Raw genomic sequence first — 6,307 nt, 5'->3', positions numbered from 1 at the left:
TGAATTTGCATATGGACAATTGCTGGTCTGTTCTACACTCTGCCCCTGGCCTCATTTTCACTGATGATATGGAGCTTTTTCTTCTTCTCTTTCCATAGATGTAGACAATTTGATTTCTATATGTTCCATCTAACGAGGTCCATGTGTATAGTCTTTTGTTATACTGTCTAAAGAAGGAATTTGAAATAAACATATCATTAGTTTTTGCAGAAATCTATCATTTGTTCTCCAGCATCATTTCTATCACCAAGTCCAAATTTTCCAACTACTGGTCCCTCCTCTTTTCTCCCTACTTTTGCATTCCAATCACCGGTGATGAGCAATACATCTTGATTGCATGTTTGATCGAAGAAGTTGGTAGAATTCTTCTATTTCATCCTCACTGGCTTTAGTGTTTGGTGCATAAATTTCAATAATAATGGTATTAACTGTGTTTCCCTGTAGGCACATATCCTATCACATACAGCATTGTACCTCATGACTGATCTTGATATGTTCTTTTTGACAATAAATGCAACACCATTCCTTTTCAATTTGTCATTTCCTGCATAGCACACCATGTGGTTGTCAGATTCGAAATGGCCAATACCAGTCCATTTCAGCTCACTAATGCCTGAGATAACGATGTTTATGAGTTCCATTCATTTCTGACAACTTCCAATTTTCCCAGATTCTTCCTTTTACATTCCATGTTCCTATTTTCAGTGGATGTTTACAGCTGTTCCTCTTCATTTTGAGTTGTGGCCCATCAGCAATTGAAGGTTCTGTGGGCTTTTGTCCCATGAGCTTAACTCTATTCATGTCATCATGGTCATCTCTACTTTGAGGAGGCATCTCTTCCCCAGTCGCATTTTGAGTACCTTCCAACCTGAGTGGCTCATTTTCCGGCCCTGTATCTGACAGTGTTTTTCAGCTAATCATAAAGTTTTCAGTGACTTGTGATTCTCAAGTAGTTTGTCACTCAAAGACTAGTTTGTCTTTGTCTGGAAGCTCATCTGAAACCTGTTCACCATGGGTGACCCTGCAGGTTATTTAAAATACTGGTGGCATAGCCCTAAGAATCACAACAACTCAATCCACCACAGCATGACAGACAGACGAGTCAAAAATGAGGATAGGTTTGTGCAAATGTCTTATCTTTTCACCATACCTATTCTATCTGTAAGGAGCTCTGGACACAAATGAGGCTGCAAGACTCAAGGTCAGAAGTTTGAAACTACCAGCTGTTCCATGGAACAGAGATGAGGCTTTCTGCTCCCATAAAGATTTATAGCCTCAGAAACCCTGTGCAGGTTCGCTCTGGGTCAGAACCAACTCCATGGCACATAACGACCACCACCATTCTATCTGTATGTTGAGCAAATAATCTGGGAAACTGGATTATATGAAGAAAAATGTTGCATCAGAATTGAAGGAAGACTCATTAATAACCTGTGATATGCAGGTGACACGTCTTTTTTTCAGGAAGCAACCAGGATTTGAAATACTGATGAAGACCAAAGACTAGAGACTTCAGTATGGATTGCACCTCAATGAAAATAAAACAAAACTCCCTAGAACTGGGTTCATAACATCATGAAAAACCTTGAAAAATTATCAAAGCTTGTATATTTCTTGGCTCTATAATCAACAATAAAAACAGCAGTCAAGAAATCAAGTAAAGTATTAGGAAAATCTGCTGTAAAACACTTATTTAAAGTATTAAAGAGTAAAGATGTCACTTTGAAGACTAAGGAGAATTTAAGCATGATATTTTCAATCACCTCATGTGAATGTGAAAATTGGACAAAGAATGAAGAAGACTGTAGAAGAACTGATGCATTTGAATTATTGTGCTGTTAGAGAATTATTGTGCTGTTAGAAGAACAAAGAAATCTGTTTTGGAAGAAGTATATCCAGGATGCTCCTTAGAAGTGAGGATGGGGAGACTTGGACATGTTGTCAGGAAGGTCCAATGCTAGTAAAATGACTTCATGCTTGAAATTGTGGAGTGTCAGTTTAAAAGAGGAAGGCCCAGAAGGAGACAGATCGACACAGTATCAGCAAAAATTGGATTGAACACAATAATTGTGAGGATGGCACAGGGTTGAGGAATGTTTCATCCTGTTGTGCTTAGGGTCCTTATTAGTTGGAACTGACTGAATTGCAGCTAATGATAACAACAAGAAAGCCTAGGACATTGATCTTTATGTCTTCCATTTTGATTTTCATGTGTTCCAATTTTCTTTGACTCATGCTTAGTACATTCCATACTCTGAATATTAATAGATGTTAGCAGTTGTTTCTTCTCATGTTCACTTGTGCTAAATGAAGGTCACAAAAGCTTTGCTCCATACAAATAAAAAAGATCCACCCTACTTTGAGGAGCCATGTCTTTTCTAGTCAAATTTTCATGCTTTTCAACGTGAGGGATCAGCTTCAAGCACTATGACACACCAAGTTCTGCTGCAATTCTTAAGGTTTTCAGTGTTTACATTCAAATGTGGTCCACCTTTCCTTTATCCTAGTTTGTCTTTGTCTGGAAACTTGCTGAAACATGTTAAGCATGGGTGACCCTGCTGGTATTTAAAACACTGGTGGTGTGTCTTCCAGAATCACAGTAGTGAGCAAGCCACCCCAGTATGACAGGCTGGTATATGAGTGTCTAATATGTTTTCAAAAGCACATGGAGTCCTCATGTAGCATATAGGATAAGCACTGGACAGTCAGGTCAGTTTGAATAGCAAGGTCAATGGTTCAAACTCACCAGTCACTCCTCAGAAGTTCTATACAGGGTTGCTAGGAGTCTAAACCAGATCGACTGCACTTAGCAAGTTAATAATAAGTATATATAATAAGGATTGCTATGAAAATACAGATGTGGATCATTAGATAATTCAAATGAGCAAAGTCACAAAAAATTGTACTAGCATTATACCTTATTGTGGAGATTCTAAGACAATGGTGCAGACACTAGCAAGTAGAGATCCCAAGCCTTATTTACCCAAATCCATTTGATTTTCTACTTGCAGGAAAGCAGGTCCAGTTTCACCAGAACCTCTGATTTGTTAAGAGAGTATGAAAGTTAATATTTTTGTGTCAAATTTCTTTACATTTAAGTGTAGGAAATTAATTAAATATAAATGTTCTGTTGCACACAAAAGAACAAAATACCACCAGGCTCTGTGCCAATGCAATCGTGCTATGCTGGAGCCCATTGCTGCTGCCACTGAGCCAGTCCATAGCATTGGGGGGGGGAGGGGTAGTCTTCCTCTTTTTCTCTGACCCTCCAGTTTACAAAACATGATATCCTTTTTCTGGTACTGGTCCCTCCTGATAATATGTCTGAAGTGTGAGGGACTTGTTGGTAGAATTTAAAATTTTCATCGTCATTGGCTTTACTGGTTGTTGCATACATTTGAATGGTAGTTGAATTTACTGGTTTTCCTTGTCTTTGTACGTCTTTGTAGACAGTGATATACTTCAAAATAGAACTTGAAATATTCTTTGTGGTAATGAATACAGTGTGATTCCTCTTTAATTTATCATTCTGTGCATAGAAAACTATGTTATTTCAAATTCAAAATTCAGTTCATTAATGCCAAGGACATCGAACTTTATGCAGTCCATTTAATTTTTTATAATTTCCATTTTTCCTAGAATCATATTTTGTACATTCCATGTTTTGATTATTAATGGATGTTTACAGCTGTTTCTCCTCATTTTGAGTTGTGCCCCATCAGCAATGAAGGTCCTAAAAGCTTCACCCCATTCACGTCATCACTTTCAACTCCACTTTAAAGAGACAGCTCTTACTCAGTTGTGTTTTGAATGCCTTCCAACCTGAGGGGTTCATTTTCAGGCACTGTGTCTGACAATCTTCTAGTGCTTTTTTTTAACTTTAAATATTCAATGTCTGATAGTGTTCCACTGCTATTTATAAAGTTTTAGGGACTAAATATTTGGAAGTAATCTGTCTTTCCTTCTTCCTAGTGTAGAAACTTAGCTTAAACCTGTACATCATGGGTGGTCTACTGATATTTAAAATATTGGTGGCATAACACATAAATATGCAAGTCACCACAATATGACAAACAGAGAAGTGGGATACTAGAACTGGGTAGCTATTGATTGGATAAATTGAATGGTAAAGGAGACTTAGGTGACTTCTATTTATTGGTCTTGGTGAACAAGTAAATGAATGAATACAGTTATAACTTTCAATGACTGTGACTATAAAACGTAGCATAAAAAAAGACTTTGACACAATTTTTCAAGGACTTAAGTCATTACAAAGTTCCAGAAGAACTGCCTTTATCTAGACTTCTACTTGTTTTTCTTTTTGTACCTGTTGTTATTTTCTTTGATTTCTGATATTTGTCTCTGAATAAACACTATCAAAGCAAGCTACTGAATATGAAACTTTTACACCACGTGATAATTGAAGGACATTCCTTTCTTAATGTTAGTTACAAGATATACCAGTGTCCCTAAAAATATGTACGATAAATAAAATCTTAGAAATATCTTTCAAAATCAGATTACAGAAAATTCCTCAGTTGTTTATTTCATGATTTCTAACAGACACAACAGTGAAATATTTCATTCAACCTTTAAAAATCTTAAGCTGAAAGTTTAATGAAGACGTAATTAGACACATGTTTATTTACACATGCCTTACATTATTGCCCTTCTGCTTACAACATTTAATTCCAATGATACTGCTTGATATTTTGCTAAAATCACCTTCAATTGTGTGTCCTCTCCCTCCCCTTCAGATGAATATAGAACCAGCAGTTATGAGATTTCTCTTGAGGTTTCTCATGAAAAGGATCTGCAGATGAAAAGGGCTCTTGTTGCTCCATAACCTTTTTTTTTTTAAATAGGAAAGTTTTATAATTGTTAAAATAAAACTTTCAATGTATTTCTGTGACAAATTAATGAAACTGATCACTGTTTCCTTCCCCTTGGTGGTTACATGTTTTCTAATGGCATAGGGAAGGTGAGTTAAATTGTCTTTAAAGAAATTTAACTTTAATATAGCATGTTTTATTTTGAAGAAAAGTTGTGAAACTAGCTGGCGGTGGGGGCTGGGGAGAAGAAACTTAATAGAGGCACTTCATAATTTTCATTTAAATTCACAAATGAAGAAGTTTATTCAGACATTAGTGGATAATTAACTTAGAACAACAACTTACATATAGTAGTTTTTTTTTTCCCAAACCACTTAAGTCCTTTTCAGGGTATGTGCAGTTATCAGACCAGGTACCAGAAAGAAGCTGCAAAACCATTAGAAAAGAAGTTATTTTGCTAAAGTAAAGAAGCTTGCTCTTAGACTTAGTCATGTTGTAAGACCTATTGTCATTATTTGATAATATAGATCAGATCTTTATTATCCTAATTTACTTGGTAACTGATGACGTTTATCATGTTCATGATGTGTAAAATAGTGAGAAATATTACATGCAAACAAAACAATGAGTTTTCACAGTTAAATCTACATGCGGTTTAGCTAATGCTATTATGGAAAAGAATGGAATGCTAGGAAATTAAAAGAAGGTTGACATCATAGAAGTATACATTAGGTTGCAAATTCAAGAGGCAATTGTTGTTGTTATGCCCCATCTAGTCAGAGACCTTATGCACAGTAGAATGAAACACTGCCAGGTCCTGCTCCATTGCTTGTGGCCATTGCTGCTGCCACTGTGTCAATCCATCACCTTGGTAGTCTTTCTCTTTTTCTCCAGACCTTGATTTTACCAAACATTATTTCATTTTTCTGGTACTCATCCCTGTTGATAATTTGTACTGGTTTCCAGTGAGCATTCTGGCTGTTCTTCATTCAACATAGATTTATTTGTTCTTTTGGCAGTCCATGGTACTTTTCAATATTCTCCTCCAACACCATTATTCAAATGCATCAATTCTTCTATGATCTTCCCTATTCACTGTCCAAGTTTCACATGCATATGAGGTTCATGAAAATACCATGGCCTAGGGCAGGCATACGGAAGTCTTTAAACTAACATCTTTGTTCTTGAGTACTTTAATGAGATCTTCAGCAGGAGATTTCCATATGCAATACATTGTTTAATTTTTTGGCTGAAGCTTCCATGAATATTGATGGTGTGTTCAAGTAAAATGACGTTCTCACAACTTCAAATTTTTCTCCATTTATCTTTATAAAGCTGCCTTTTGAAATGTTGTTTATAGAACTAGGGATAGGGATTTATGTTTTCTTTACATTGAGATACAATCCATACCAAAGGCTATGGTCTTTAATCTTCATCAGTATTTAAAGTGTGCTTCACTTTAAGCAAGCAAGGCT

This window comes from Chrysochloris asiatica, unplaced genomic scaffold, assembly GCF_000296735.1.
Source record: "Chrysochloris asiatica unplaced genomic scaffold, ChrAsi1.0 scaffold00463, whole genome shotgun sequence".
NCBI lineage: Eukaryota > Metazoa > Chordata > Mammalia > Afrosoricida > Chrysochloridae > Chrysochloris > Chrysochloris asiatica.
This window is presented reverse-complemented; position numbering follows the sequence as displayed.